Below are 14,245 nucleotides of genomic sequence, written 5' to 3'. Positions count from 1 at the left end.
CAAGTGGTTCTTGGCAGTTACGAACAAGAAAACGCAGTTTCTGTCTAGTTTCAGCAGTTTCAAGCAGTTCTCGACAGTTTAGAGCAGTTTAAAACGTATTGAACAGGATTAAACAGATCCTGTCTGTTTCTTGCGGTTTAGCCTAGTTTTACGTAGTTTTGACCAGTTTTGATGGTTTCAAGCCAGTTTGAGCAGTTTCTGTCAAGTTTAAGCATTTTCATGCTGTTCTCGACAGTTTCTTGCTGTATAAACATAATGAACAAAATAAAGCAGTTCGTGTCCGGTTCTAGCAGTTTAGACTAAATTTGAGTAGTTTGACAAGTTTTGAAGGGTTGAGGCCAGTTTAAGAAATTTTGATCAGTATCCGTAGTTTCAAGTAGTTCTGGGCAGTTACGAACAAGAAAACGCAGTTTCTGTCTAGTTTCAGCAGTTTCAAGTAGTTCTCGACAGTTTACAGCAGTTTAAAACGTATTGAACAGGATTAAACAGATTCTGTCTGTTTCTTGCGGTTTAGACTAGTTTTATGTAGTTTTGACCAGTTTTGATGGTTTTGTGCCAGTCTGAGCAGTTTCTGTCAAGTTTAAGCATTTTCATGCTGTTCCCCGACAGTTTCTTGCTGTATAAACATAATGAACAAAATAAAGCAGTTTGTGTCCGGTTCTAGCAGTTTAGACTAAATTTGAGTAGTTTTGACAAGTTGTGAAGGGTTGAGGCCAGTTTAAGTAATTTTGATCAGTATCCATAGTTTCAAGTGGTTCTTGGCAGTTACGAACAAGAAAACGCAGTTTCTGTCTAGTTTCAGCAGTTTCAAGTAGTTCTCGACAGTTTAGAGCAGTTTAAAACGTATTGAACAGGATTAAACAGATTATGTCTGTTTCTTGCGGTTTAGACTAGTTTTATGTAGTTTTGACCAGTTTTGATGGTTTTGTGCCAGTTTGAGCAGTTTCTGTCAAGTTTAAGCATTTTCATGCTGTTCTCGACAGTTTCTTGCTGTATAAACATAATGAACAAAATAAAGCAGTTCGTGTCCGGTTCTAGCAGTTTAGACTAAATTTGAGTAGTTTGACAAGTTTTGAAGGGTTGAGGCCAGTTTAAGAAATTTTGATCAGTATCCGTAGTTTCAAGTGGATCTGGGCAGTTACGAACAAGAAAACGCAGTTTCTGTCTAGTTTCAGCAGTTTCAAGTAGTTCTCGACAGTTTAGAGCAGTTTAAAACGTATTGAACAGGATTAAACAGATTCTGTCTGTTTCTTGCGGTTTAGACTAGTTTTATGTAGTTTTGACCAGTTTTGATGGTTTCAAGCCAGTTTGAGCAGTTTCTGTCAAGTTTAAGCATTTTCATGCTGTTCTCGACAGTTTCTTGCTGTATAAACATAATGAACAAAATAAAGCAGTTCGTGTCCGGTTCTAGCAGTTTAGACTAAATTTGAGTAGTTTGACAAGTTTTGAAGGGTTGAGGCCAGTTTAAGAAATTTTGATCAGTATCCGTAGTTTCAAGTAGTTCTGGGCAGTTACGAACAAGAAAACGCAGTTTCTGTCTAGTTTCAGCAGTTTCAAGTAGTTCTCGACAGTTTAGAGCAGTTTAAAACGTATTGAACAGGATTAAACAGATTCTGTCTGTTTCTTGCGGTTTAGACTAGTTTTACGTAGTTTTGACCAGTTTTGATGGTTTTGTGCCAGTCTGAGCAGTTTCTGTCAAGTTTAAGCATTTTCATGCTGTTCCCCGACAGTTTCAAGCTGTTTAAACATAATGAACAAAATTAAGCAGTTTGTGTCCGGTTCTAGCAGTTTAGACTAAATTTGAGTAGTTTTGACAAGTTGTGAAGGGTTGAGGCCAGTTTAAGTAATTTTGATCAGTATCCATAGTTTCAAGTGGTTCTTGGCAGTTACGAACAAGAAAACGCAGTTTCTGTCTAGTTTCAGCAGTTTCAAGTAGTTCTCGACAGTTTAGAGCAGTTTAAAACGTATTGAACAGGATTAAACAGATTCTGTCTGTTTCTTACGGTTTAGACTAGTTTTACGTAGTTTTGACCAGTTTTGGTGGTTTCAAGCCAGTTTCAGCAGTTTCTGTCAAGTTTAAGCATTTTCATGCTGTTCTCGACAGTTTCTTGCTGTATAAACATAATGAACAAAATAATGCAGTTTGTGTCCGGTTCTAGCAGTTTAGACTAAATTTGAGTAGTTTTGACAAGTTGTGAAGGGTTGAAGCCAGTTTAAGTAATTTTGATCAGTATCCATAGTTTCAAGTGGTTCTTGGCAGTTACGAACAAGAAAACGCAGTTTCTGTCTAGTTTCAGCAGTTTCAAGTAGTTCTCGACAGTTTAGAGCAGTTTAAAACGTATTGAACAGGATTAAACATTCTGTCTGTTTCTTGCGGTTTAGACTAGTTTTATGTAGTTTTGACCAGTTTTGATGGTTTCAAGCCAGTTTGAGCAGTTTCTGTCAAGTTTAAGCATTTTCATGCTGTTCTCGACAGTTTCTTGCTGTATAAACATAATGAACAAAATAAAGCAGTTCGTGTCCGGTTCTAGCAGTTTAGACTAAATTTGAGTAGTTTGACAAGTTTTGAAGGGTTGAGGCCAGTTTAAGAAATTTTGATCAGTATCCGTAGTTTCAAGTAGTTCTGGGCAGTTACGAACAAGAAAACGCAGTTTCTGTCTAGTTTCAGCAGTTTCAAGCAGTTCTCGACAGTTTAGAGCAGTTTAAAACGTATTGAACAGGATTAAACAGATTCTGTCTGTTTCTTGCGGTTTAGACTAGTTTTATGTAGTTTTGACCAGTTTTGATGGTTTTGTGCCAGTCTGAGCAGTTTCTGTCAAGTTTAAGCATTTTCATGCTGTTCCCCGACAGTTTCTTGCTGTATAAACATAATGAACAAAATAAAGCAGTTTGTGTCCGGTTCTAGCAGTTTAGACTAAATTTGAGTAGTTTTGACAAGTTGTGAAGGGTTGAGGCCAGTTTAAGTAATTTTGATCAGTATCCATAGTTTCAAGTGGTTCTTGGCAGTTACGAACAAGAAAACGCAGTTTCTGTCTAGTTTCAGCAGTTTCAAGTAGTTCTCGACAGTTTAGAGCAGTTTAAAACGTATTGAACAGGATTAAACAGATTCTGTCTGTTTCTTGCGGTTTAGACTAGTTTTATGTAGTTTTGACCAGTTTTGATGGTTTTGTGCCAGTTTGAGCAGTTTCTGTCAAGTTTAAGCATTTTCATGCTGTTCTCGACAGTTTCTTGCTGTATAAACATAATGAACAAAATAAAGCAGTTCGTGTCCGGTTCTAGCAGTTTAGACTAAATTTGAGTAGTTTGACAAGTTTTGAAGGGTTGAGGCCAGTTTAAGAAATTTTGATCAGTATCCGTAGTTTCAAGTGGATCTGGGCAGTTACGAACAAGAAAACGCAGTTTCTGTCTAGTTTCAGCAGTTTCAAGTAGTTCTCGACAGTTTAGAGCAGTTTAAAACGTATTGAACAGGATTAAACAGATTCTGTCTGTTTCTTGCGGTTTAGACTAGTTTTATGTAGTTTTGACCAGTTTTGATGGTTTCAAGCCAGTTTGAGCAGTTTCTGTCAAGTTTAAGCATTTTCATGCTGTTCTCGACAGTTTCTTGCTGTATCAACATAATGAACAAAATAAAGCAGTTTTTGTCCGGTTCTAGCAGTTTAGACTAAATTTGAGTAGTTTGACAAGTCTTGAAGGGTTGAGGCCAGTTTAAGTAATTTTGATCAGTATCCGTAGTTTCAAGTGGTTCTTGGCAGTTACGAACAAGAAAACGCAGTTTCTGTCTAGTTTCAGCAGTTTCAAGTAGTTCTTGGCAGTTACGAACAAGAAAAAACTGTTTCTGTCTAGTTTCAGCAGTTTCAAGTAGTTCTCGACAGTTTAGAGCAGTTTAAAACGTATTGAACAGGATTAAACAGATTCTGTCTGTTTCTTGCGGTTTAGACTAGTTTTATGTAGTTTTGACCAGTTTTGATGGTTTCAAGCCAGTTTGAGCAGTTTCTGTCAAGTTTAAGCATTTTCATGCTGTTCCCCGACAGTTTCAAGCTGTTTAAACATAATGAAGAAAATAAAGCAGTTTTTGTCCGGTTCTAGCAGTTTAGCCTAAATTTGAGTAGTTTTGACAAGTTGTGAAGGGTTGAGGCCAGTTTAAGTAATTTTGATCAGTATCCATAGTTTCAAGTGGTTCTTGGCAGTTACGAACAAGACAACGCAGTTTCTGTCTAGTTTCAGCAGTTTCAAGTAGTTCTCGACAGTTTAGAGCAGTTTAAAACGTATTGAACAGGATTAAACAGATTCTGTCTGTTTCTTGCGGTTTAGACTAGTTTTATGTAGTTTTGACCAGTTTTGATGGTTTTTTGCCAGTTTGAGCAGTTTCTGTCAAGTTTAAGCATTTTCATGCTGTTCCCCGACAGTTTCAAGCTGTTTAAACATAATGAAGAAAATAAAGCAGTTTTTGTCCGGTTCTAGCAGTTTAGCCTAAATTTGAGTAGTTTTGACAAGTTGTGAAGGGTTGAGGCCAGTTTAAGTAATTTTGATCAGTATCCATAGTTTCAAGTGGTTCTTGGCAGTTACGAACAAGACAACGCAGTTTCTGTCTAGTTTCAGCAGTTTCAAGTAGTTCTCGACAGTTTAGAGCAGTTTAAAACGTATTGAACAGGATTAAACAGATTCTGTCTGTTTCTTGCGGTTTAGACTAGTTTTATGTAGTTTTGACCAGTTTTGATGGTTTCAAGCCAGTTTGAGCAGTTTCTGTCAAGTTTAAGCATTTTCATGCTGTTCCCCGACAGTTTCAAGCTGTTTAAACATAATGAAGAATATAAAGCAGTTTTTGTCCGGTTCTAGCAGTTTAGACTAAATTTGAGTAGTTTTGACAAGTTTTGAAGGGTTGAGGCCAGTTTAAGAAATTTTGATCAGTATCCGTAGTTTCAAGTGGTTCTTGGCAGTTACGAACAAGAAAACGCAATTTCTGTCTAGTTTCAGCAGTTTCATATAGTTCTCGACAGTTTAGAGCAGTTTAAAACATATTGAACAGGATTAAACAGATTCTGTCTGTTTCTTGCGGTTTAGACTAGTTTTATGTAGTTTTGACCAGTTTTGATGGTTTCAAGCCAGTCTGAGCAGTTTGTCAAGTTTAAGCATTTTCATGCTGTTCCCCGACAGTTTCAAGCTGTTTAAACATAATGAACAAAATAAAGCAGTTTTTGTCCGGTTCTAGCAGTTTAGCCTAAATTTGAGTAGTTTTGACAAGTTGTGAAGGGTTGAGGCCAGTTTAAGTAATTTTGATCAGTATCCATAGTTTCAAGTGGTTCTTGGCAGTTACGAACAAGAAAACGCAGTTTCTGTCTAGTTTCAAGGAGTTGTCGAGAGTTTGGAGCAGTTTAAAACGTATTGAACAGGATTAAACAGATTCTGTCTGTTTCTTGTGGTTTAGACTAGTTTTATGTAGTTTTGACCAGTTTTGATGGTTTGTTGCCAGTCTGAGCAGTTTCTGTCAAGTTTAAGCATTTTCATGCTGTTCCCCGACAGTTTCAAGCTGTTTAAACATAATGAACAAAATAAAGCAGTTTTTGTCCGGTTCTAGCAGTTTAGCCTAAATTTGAGTAGTTTTGACAAGTTGTGAAGGGTTTGAGGCCAGTTTAAGTAATTTTGATCAGTATCCATAGTTTCAAAGTGGTTCTTGGCAGTTACGAACAAGAAAACGCAGTTTCTGTCTAGTTTCAGCAGTTTCAAGTAGTTCTCGACAGTTTAGAGCAGTTTAAAACATATTGAACAGGATTAAACAGATTCTGTCTGGGTCTTGCGGTTTTGTCTAGTTTTGTGTAGTTTTGACCAGTTTTGATGATTTCAAGCCAGTCTGAGCAGTTTCTGTCAAGTTTAAGCATTTTCATGCTGTTCTCGACAGTTTCGAGCTCTATAAACATAATGAACAAAATAAAGAAGTTTGTGTCTGGTTCTAGCAGTTTAGACTAAATTTGAGTAGTTTTGACAAGTTTTGAAGGGTTGAGGCCAGTTTAAGAAATTTTTATCAGTATCCGTAGTTTCAAGTGGTTCTGGGCAGTTACGAACAAGAAAACGCAATTTATGTCTAGTTTCAGCAGTTTCAAGTAGTTCTCGACAGTTTAGAGCAGTTTAAAACATATTGAACAGGATTAAACAGATTCTGTCTGTTTCTTGCGGTTTAGGCTAGTTTTACGTAGTTTTGACCAGTTTTGATGGTTTTGTGCCAGTTTGAGCAGTTTCTGTCAAGTTTAAGCATTTTCATGCTGTTCTCGACAGTTTCGAGCTCTATAAACATAATAAACAAAATAAAGAAGTTTGTGTCTGGTTCTAGCAGTTTAGACTAAATTTGAGTAGTTTTGACAAGTTGTGAAGGGTTGAAAGCCAGTTTAAGTAATTTTGATCAGTATCCATAGTTTCAAGTGGTTCTTGGCAGTTACGAACAAGAAAACGCAGTTTCTGTCTAGTTTCAGCAGTTTCAAGTAGTTCTCGACAGTTTAGAGCAGTTTAAAACGTATTGAACAGGATTAAACAGATTCTGTCTGTTTCTTGCGGTTTAGACTAGTTTTACGTAGTTTTGACCAGTTTTGATGGTTTCAAGCCAGTTTGAGCAGTTTCTGTCAAGTTTAAGCATTTTCATGCTGTTCTCGACACTTTCAAGCTGTTTAAACATAATGAACAAAATAAAGCAGTTTTTGTCCGGTTCTAGCAGTTTAGACTAAATTTGAGTAGTTTTGACAAGTTGTGAAGGGTTGAAGCCAGTTTAAGTAATTTTGATCAGTATCCATAGTTTCAAGTGGTTCTTGGCAGTTACGAACAAGAAAACGCAGTTTCTGTCTAGTTTCAAGGAGTTGTCGAGAGTTTGGAGCAGTTTAAAACGTATTGAACAGGATTAAACAGATTCTGTCTGTTTCTTGTGGTTTAGACTAGTTTTATGTAGTTTTGACCAGTTTTGATGGTTTGTTGCCAGTCTGAGCAGTTTCTGTCAAGTTTAAGCATTTTCATGCTGTTCCCCGACAGTTTCAAGCTGTTTAAACATAATGAACAAAATAAAGCAGTTTTTGTCCGGTTCTAGCAGTTTAGCCTAAATTTGAGTAGTTTTGACAAGTTGTGAAGGGTTGAGGCCAGTTTAAGTAATTTTGATCAGTATCCATAGTTTCAAGTGGTTCTTGGCAGTTACGAACAAGAAAACGCAGTTTCTGTCTAGTTTCAAGGAGTTCTCGAGAGTTTGGAGCAGTTTAAAACGTATTGAACAGGATTAAACAGATTCTGTCTGTTTCTTGTGGTTTAGACTAGTTTTGTGTAGTTTTGACCAGTTTTGATGGTTTGTTGCCAGTCTGAGCAGTTTCTGTCAAGTTTAAGCATTTTCATGCTGTTCCCCGACAGTTTCAAGCTGTTTAAACATAATGAACAAAATAAAGCAGTTTTTGTCCGGTTCTAGCAGTTTAGCCTAAATTTGAGTAGTTTTGACAAGTTGTGAAGGGTTGAGGCCAGTTTAAGTAATTTTGATCAGTATCCATAGTTTCAAGTGGTTCTTGGCAGTTACGAACAAGAAAACGCAGTTTCTGTCTAGTTTCAGCAGTTTCAAGTAGTTCTCGACAGTTTAGAGCAGTTTAAAACGTATTGAACAGGATTAAACAGATTCTGTCTGTTTCTTGCGGTTTAGACTAGTTTTACGTAGTTTTGACCAGTTTTGATGGTTTCAAGCCAGTTTGAGTAGTTTCTGTCAAGTTTAAGCATTTTCATGCTGTTCTCGACACTTTCAAGCTGTTTAAACATAATGAAGAAAATAAAGCAGTTTTTGTCCGGTTCTAGCAGTTTAGACTAAATTTGAGTAGTTTTGACAAGTTGTGAAGGGTTGAAGCCAGTTTAAGAAATTTTGATCAGTATCCATAGTTTCAAGTGGTTCTTGGCAGTTACGAACAAGAAAACGCAGTTTCTGTCTAGTTTCAGCAGTTTCAAGTAGTTCTCGACAGTTTAGAGCAGTTTAAAACGTATTGAACAGGATTAAACAGATTCTGTCTGTTTCTTGCGGTTTAGACTAGTTTTATGTAGTTTTGATGGTTTTGTGCCAGTTTGAGCAGTTTCTGTCAAGTTTAAGCATTTTCATGCTGTTCTCGACAGTTTCTTGCTGTATAAACATAATGAACAAAATAAAGCAGTTCGTGTCCGGTTCTAGCAGTTTAGACTAAAGTTGAGTAGTTTTGACAAGTTGTGAAGGGTTTGAGGCCAGTTTAAGTAATTTTGATCAGTATCCATAGTTTCAAAGTGGTTCTTGGCAGTTACGAACAAGAAAACGCAGTTTCTGTCTAGTTTCAGCAGTTTCAAGTAGTTCTCGACAGTTTAGAGCAGTTTAAAACATATTGAACAGGATTAAACAGATTCTGTCTGGGTCTTGCGGTTTTGTCTAGTTTTGTGTAGTTTTGACCAGTTTTGATGATTTCAAGCCAGTCTGAGCAGTTTCTGTCAAGTTTAAGCATTTTCATGCTGTTCTCGACAGTTTCGAGCTCTATAAACATAATGAACAAAATAAAGAAGTTTGTGTCTGGTTCTAGCAGTTTAGACTAAATTTGAGTAGTTTTGACAAGTTTTGAAGGGTTGAGGCCAGTTTAAGAAATTTTTATCAGTATCCGTAGTTTCAAGTGGTTCTGGGCAGTTACGAACAAGAAAACGCAATTTATGTCCAGTTTCAGCAGTTTCAAGTAGTTCTCGACAGTTTAGAGCAGTTTAAAACATATTGAACAGGATTAAACAGATTCTGTCTGTTTCTTGCGGTTTAGACTAGTTTTACGTAGTTTTGACCAGTTTTGATGGTTTTGTGCCAGTTTGAGCAGTTTCTGTCAAGTTTAAGCATTTTCATGCTGTTCTCGACAGTTTCGAGCTCTATAAACATAATAAACAAAATAAAGAAGTTTGTGTCTGGTTCTAGCAGTTTAGACTAAATTTGAGTAGTTTTGACAAGTTTTGAAGGGTTGAGGCCAGTTTAAGAAATTTTGATCAGTATCCATAGTTTCAAGTGGTTCTGGGCAGTTACGAACAAGAAAACGCAGTTTCTGTCTAGTTTCAAGGAGTTGTCGAGAGTTTGGAGCAGTTTAAAACGTATTGAACAGGATTAAACAGATTCTGTCTGTTTCTTGTGGTTTAGACTAGTTTTATGTAGTTTTGACCAGTTTTGATGGTTTGTTGCCAGTCTGAGCAGTTTCTGTCAAGTTTAAGCATTTTCATGCTGTTCCCCGACAGTTTCAAGCTGTTTAAACATAATGAACAAAATAAAGCAGTTTTTGTCCGGTTCTAGCAGTTTAGCCTAAATTTGAGTAGTTTTGACAAGTTGTGAAGGGTTGAGGCCAGTTTAAGTAATTTTGATCAGTATCCATAGTTTCAAGTGGTTCTTGGCAGTTACGAACAAGAAAACGCAGTTTCTGTCTAGTTTCAAGGAGTTGTCGAGAGTTTGGAGCAGTTTAAAACGTATTGAACAGGATTAAACAGATTCTGTCTGTTTCTTGTGGTTTAGACTAGTTTTATGTAGTTTTGACCAGTTTTGATGGTTTGTTGCCAGTCTGAGCAGTTTCTGTCAAGTTTAAGCATTTTCATGCTGTTCCCCGACAGTTTCAAGCTGTTTAAACATAATGAACAAAATAAAGCAGTTTTTGTCCGGTTCTAGCAGTTTAGCCTAAATTTGAGTAGTTTTGACAAGTTGTGAAGGGTTGAGGCCAGTTTAAGTAATTTTGATCAGTATCCATAGTTTCAAGTGGTTCTTGGCAGTTACGAACAAGAAAACGCAGTTTCTGTCTAGTTTCAGCAGTTTCAAGTAGTTCTCGACAGTTTAGAGCAGTTTAAAACGTATTGAACAGGATTAAACAGATTCTGTCTGTTTCTTGCGGTTTAGACTAGTTTTACGTAGTTTTGACCAGTTTTGATGGTTTCAAGCCAGTTTGAGTAGTTTCTGTCAAGTTTAAGCATTTTCATGCTGTTCTCGACACTTTCAAGCTGTTTAAACATAATGAAGAAAATAAAGCAGTTTTTGTCCGGTTCTAGCAGTTTAGACTAAATTTGAGTAGTTTTGACAAGTTGTGAAGGGTTGAAGCCAGTTTAAGAAATTTTGATCAGTATCCATAGTTTCAAGTGGTTCTTGGCAGTTACGAACAAGAAAACGCAGTTTCTGTCTAGTTTCAGCAGTTTCAAGTAGTTCTCGACAGTTTAGAGCAGTTTAAAACGTATTGAACAGGATTAAACAGATTCTGTCTGTTTCTTGCGGTTTAGACTAGTTTTACGTAGTTTTGACCAGTTTTGATGGTTTCAAGCCAGTTTGAGCAGTTTCTGTCAAGTTTAAGCATTTTCATGCTGTTCTCGACACTTTCAAGCTGTTTAAACATAATGAACAAAATAAAGCAGTTTTTGTCCGGTTCTAGCAGTTTAGACTAAATTTGAGTAGTTTTGACAAGTTGTGAAGGGTTGAAGCCAGTTTAAGAAATTTTGATCAGTATCCGTAGTTTCAAGTGGTTCTTGGCAGTTACGAACAAGAAAACGCAGTTTCTGTCTAGTTTCAGCAGTTTCAAGTAGTTCTCGACAGTTTAGAGCAGTTTAAAACGTATTGAACAGGATTAAACAGATTCTGTCTGTTTCTTGCGGTTTAGACTAGTTTTATGTAGTTTTGATGGTTTTGTGCCAGTTTGAGCAGTTTCTGTCAAGTTTAAGCATTTTCATGCTGTTCTCGACAGTTTCTTGCTGTATAAACATAATGAACAAAATAAAGCAGTTTTTGTCCGGTTCTAGCAGTTTAGACTAAAGTTGAGTAGTTTTGACAAGTTGTGAAGGGTTGAGGCCAGTTTAAGTAATTTTGATCAGTATCCATAGTTTCAAGTGGTTCTTGGCAGTTACGAACAAGAAAACGCAGTTTCTGTCTAGTTTCAGCAGTTTCAAGTAGTTCTCGACAGTTTAGAGCAGTTTAAAACGTATTGAACAGGATTAAACAGATTCTATCTGGTTTCTGCGGTTTAGACTAGTTTTACGTAGTTTTGACCAGTTTTGATGGTTTTGTGGCAGTTTGAGCAGTTTCTGTCAAGTTTAAGCATTTTCATGCTGTTCTCGACAGTTTCGAGCTCTATAAACATAATAAACAAAATAAAGAAGTTTGTGTCTGGTTCTAGCAGTTTAGACTAAATTTGAGTAGTTTGACAAGTCTAGAAGTGCTGAGGCCAGTTTAAGAAATTTTGATCAGTATCCGTAGTTACAAGTGGGTCTGGGCAACTACGAACAAGAAAACGCAGTTTCTGTCTACATTCAGGAGTTTCAAGTAGTTCTCGCCAGTTTAGAGCAGTTTAAAACGTATTGAACAGGATTAAACAGATTCTGTCTGTTTCTTGCGGTTTAGACTAGTTTTACGTAGTTTTGACCAGTTTTGATGGTTTCAAGCCAGTTTGAGCAGTTTCTGTCAAGTTTAAGCATTTTCATGCTGTTCTCGACACTTTCAAGCTGTTTAAACATAATGAACAAAATAAAGCAGTTTTTGTCCGGTTCTAGCAGTTTAGACTAAATTTGAGTAGTTTTGACAAGTTGTGAAGGGTTGAAGCCAGTTTAAGAAATTTTGATCAGTATCCGTAGTTTCAAGTGGTTCTTGGCAGTTACGAACAAGAAAACGCAGTTTCTGTCTAGTTTCAGCAGTTTCAAGTAGTTCTCGACAGTTTAGAGCAGTTTAAAACGTATTGAACAGGATTAAACAGATTCTGTCTGTTTCTTGCGGTTTAGACTAGTTTTATGTAGTTTTGATGGTTTTGTGCCAGTTTGAGCAGTTTCTGTCAAGTTTAAGCATTTTCATGCTGTTCTCGACAGTTTCTTGCTGTATAAACATAATGAACAAAATAAAGCAGTTTTTGTCCGGTTCTAGCAGTTTAGACTAAAGTTGAGTAGTTTTGACAAGTTGTGAAGGGTTGAGGCCAGTTTAAGTAATTTTGATCAGTATCCATAGTTTCAAGTGGTTCTTGGCAGTTACGAACAAGAAAACGCAGTTTCTGTCTAGTTTCAGCAGTTTCAAGTAGTTCTCGACAGTTTAGAGCAGTTTAAAACGTATTGAACAGGATTAAACAGATTCTATCTGGTTTCTGCGGTTTAGACTAGTTTTACGTAGTTTTGACCAGTTTTGATGGTTTTGTGGCAGTTTGAGCAGTTTCTGTCAAGTTTAAGCATTTTCATGCTGTTCTCGACAGTTTCGAGCTCTATAAACATAATAAACAAAATAAAGAAGTTTGTGTCTGGTTCTAGCAGTTTAGACTAAATTTGAGTAGTTTGACAAGTCTAGAAGTGCTGAGGCCAGTTTAAGAAATTTTGATCAGTATCCGTAGTTACAAGTGGGTCTGGGCAACTACGAACAAGAAAACGCAGTTTCTGTCTACATTCAGGAGTTTCAAGTAGTTCTCGCCAGTTTAGAGCAGTTTAAAACGTATTGAACAGGATTAAACAGATTCTGTCTGTTTCTTGCGGTTTTGACTAGTTTTATGTAGTTTTGATGGTTTTGTGCCAGTTTGAGCAGTTTCTGTCAAGTTTAAGCATTTTCATGCTGTTCTCGACAGTTTCTTGCTGTATAAACATAATGAACAAAATAAAGCAGTTCGTGTCCGGTTCTAGCAGTTTAGACTAAATTTGAGTAGTTTTGACAAGTTTTGAAGGGTTGAGGCCAGTTTAAGAAATTTTGATCAGTATCCGTAGTTTCAAGTGGTTCTTGGCAGTTACGAACAAGAAAACGCAATTTATGTCTAGTTTCAGCAGTTTCATATAGTTCTCGACAGTTTAGAGCAGTTTAAAACGTATTGAACAGGATTAAACAGATTCTATCTGGTTTCTGCGGTTTAGACTAGTTTTACGTAGTTTTGACCAGTTTTGATGGTTTTGTGGCAGTTTGAGCAGTTTCTGTCAAGTTTAAGCATTTTCATGCTGTTCTCGACAGTTTCTTGCTGTATAAACATAATGAACAAAATAAAGCAGTTCGTGTCCGGTTCTAGCAGTTTAGACTAAATTTGAGTAGTTTTGACAAGTTTTGAAGGGTTGAGGCCAGTTTAAGAAATTTTGATCAGTATCCATAGTTTCAAGTGGTTCTGGGCAGTTACGAACAAGAAAACGCAGTTTCTGTCTAGTTTCAAGGAGTTGTCGAGAGTTTGGAGCAGTTTAAAACGTATTGAACAGGATTAAACAGATTCTGTCTGTTTCTTGTGGTTTAGACTAGTTTTATGTAGTTTTGACCAGTTTTGATGGTTTGTTGCCAGTCTGAGCAGTTTCTGTCAAGTTTAAGCATTTTCATGCTGTTCCCCGACAGTTTCAAGCTGTTTAAACATAATGAACAAAATAAAGCAGTTTTTGTCCGGTTCTAGCAGTTTAGCCTAAATTTGAGTAGTTTTGACAAGTTGTGAAGGGTTGAGGCCAGTTTAAGTAATTTTGATCAGTATCCATAGTTTCAAGTGGTTCTTGGCAGTTACGAACAAGAAAACGCAGTTTCTGTCTAGTTTCAAGGAGTTCTCGAGAGTTTGGAGCAGTTTAAAACGTATTGAACAGGATTAAACAGATTCTGTCTGTTTCTTGTGGTTTAGACTAGTTTTATGTAGTTTTGACCAGTTTTGATGGTTTGTTGCCAGTCTGAGCAGTTTCTGTCAAGTTTAAGCATTTTCATGCTGTTCCCCGACAGTTTCAAGCTGTTTAAACATAATGAACAAAATAAAGCAGTTTTTGTCCGGTTCTAGCAGTTTAGCCTAAATTTGAGTAGTTTTGACAAGTTGTGAAGGGTTGAAGCCAGTTTAAGAAATTTTGATCAGTATCCGTAGTTTCAAGTGGTTCTTGGCAGTTACGAACAAGAAAACGCAGTTTCTGTCTAGTTTCAGCAGTTTCAAGTAGTTCTCGACAGTTTAGAGCAGTTTAAAACGTATTGAACAGGATTAAACAGATTCTGTCTGTTTCTTGCGGTTTAGACTAGTTTTACGTAGTTTTGACCAGTTTTGATGGTTTCAAGCCAGTTTGAGCAGTTTCTGTCAAGTTTAAGCATTTTCATGCTGTTCTCGACACTTTCAAGCTGTTTAAACATAATGAAGAAAATAAAGCAGTTTTTGTCCGGTTCTAGCAGTTTAGACTAAATTTGAGTAGTTTTGACAAGTTGTGAAGGGTTGAGGCCAGTTTAAGTAATTTTGATCAGTATCCATAGTTTCAAGTGGTTCTTGGCAGTTACGAACAAGAAAAACGCAGTTTCTGTCTAGTTTCAGCAGTTTCAAGTAGT

This window comes from Telmatherina bonti, assembly GCF_933228915.1.
Source record: "Telmatherina bonti genome assembly, chromosome: 8".
NCBI classification, from domain to species: domain Eukaryota; kingdom Metazoa; phylum Chordata; class Actinopteri; order Atheriniformes; family Telmatherinidae; genus Telmatherina; species Telmatherina bonti.
This window is presented reverse-complemented; position numbering follows the sequence as displayed.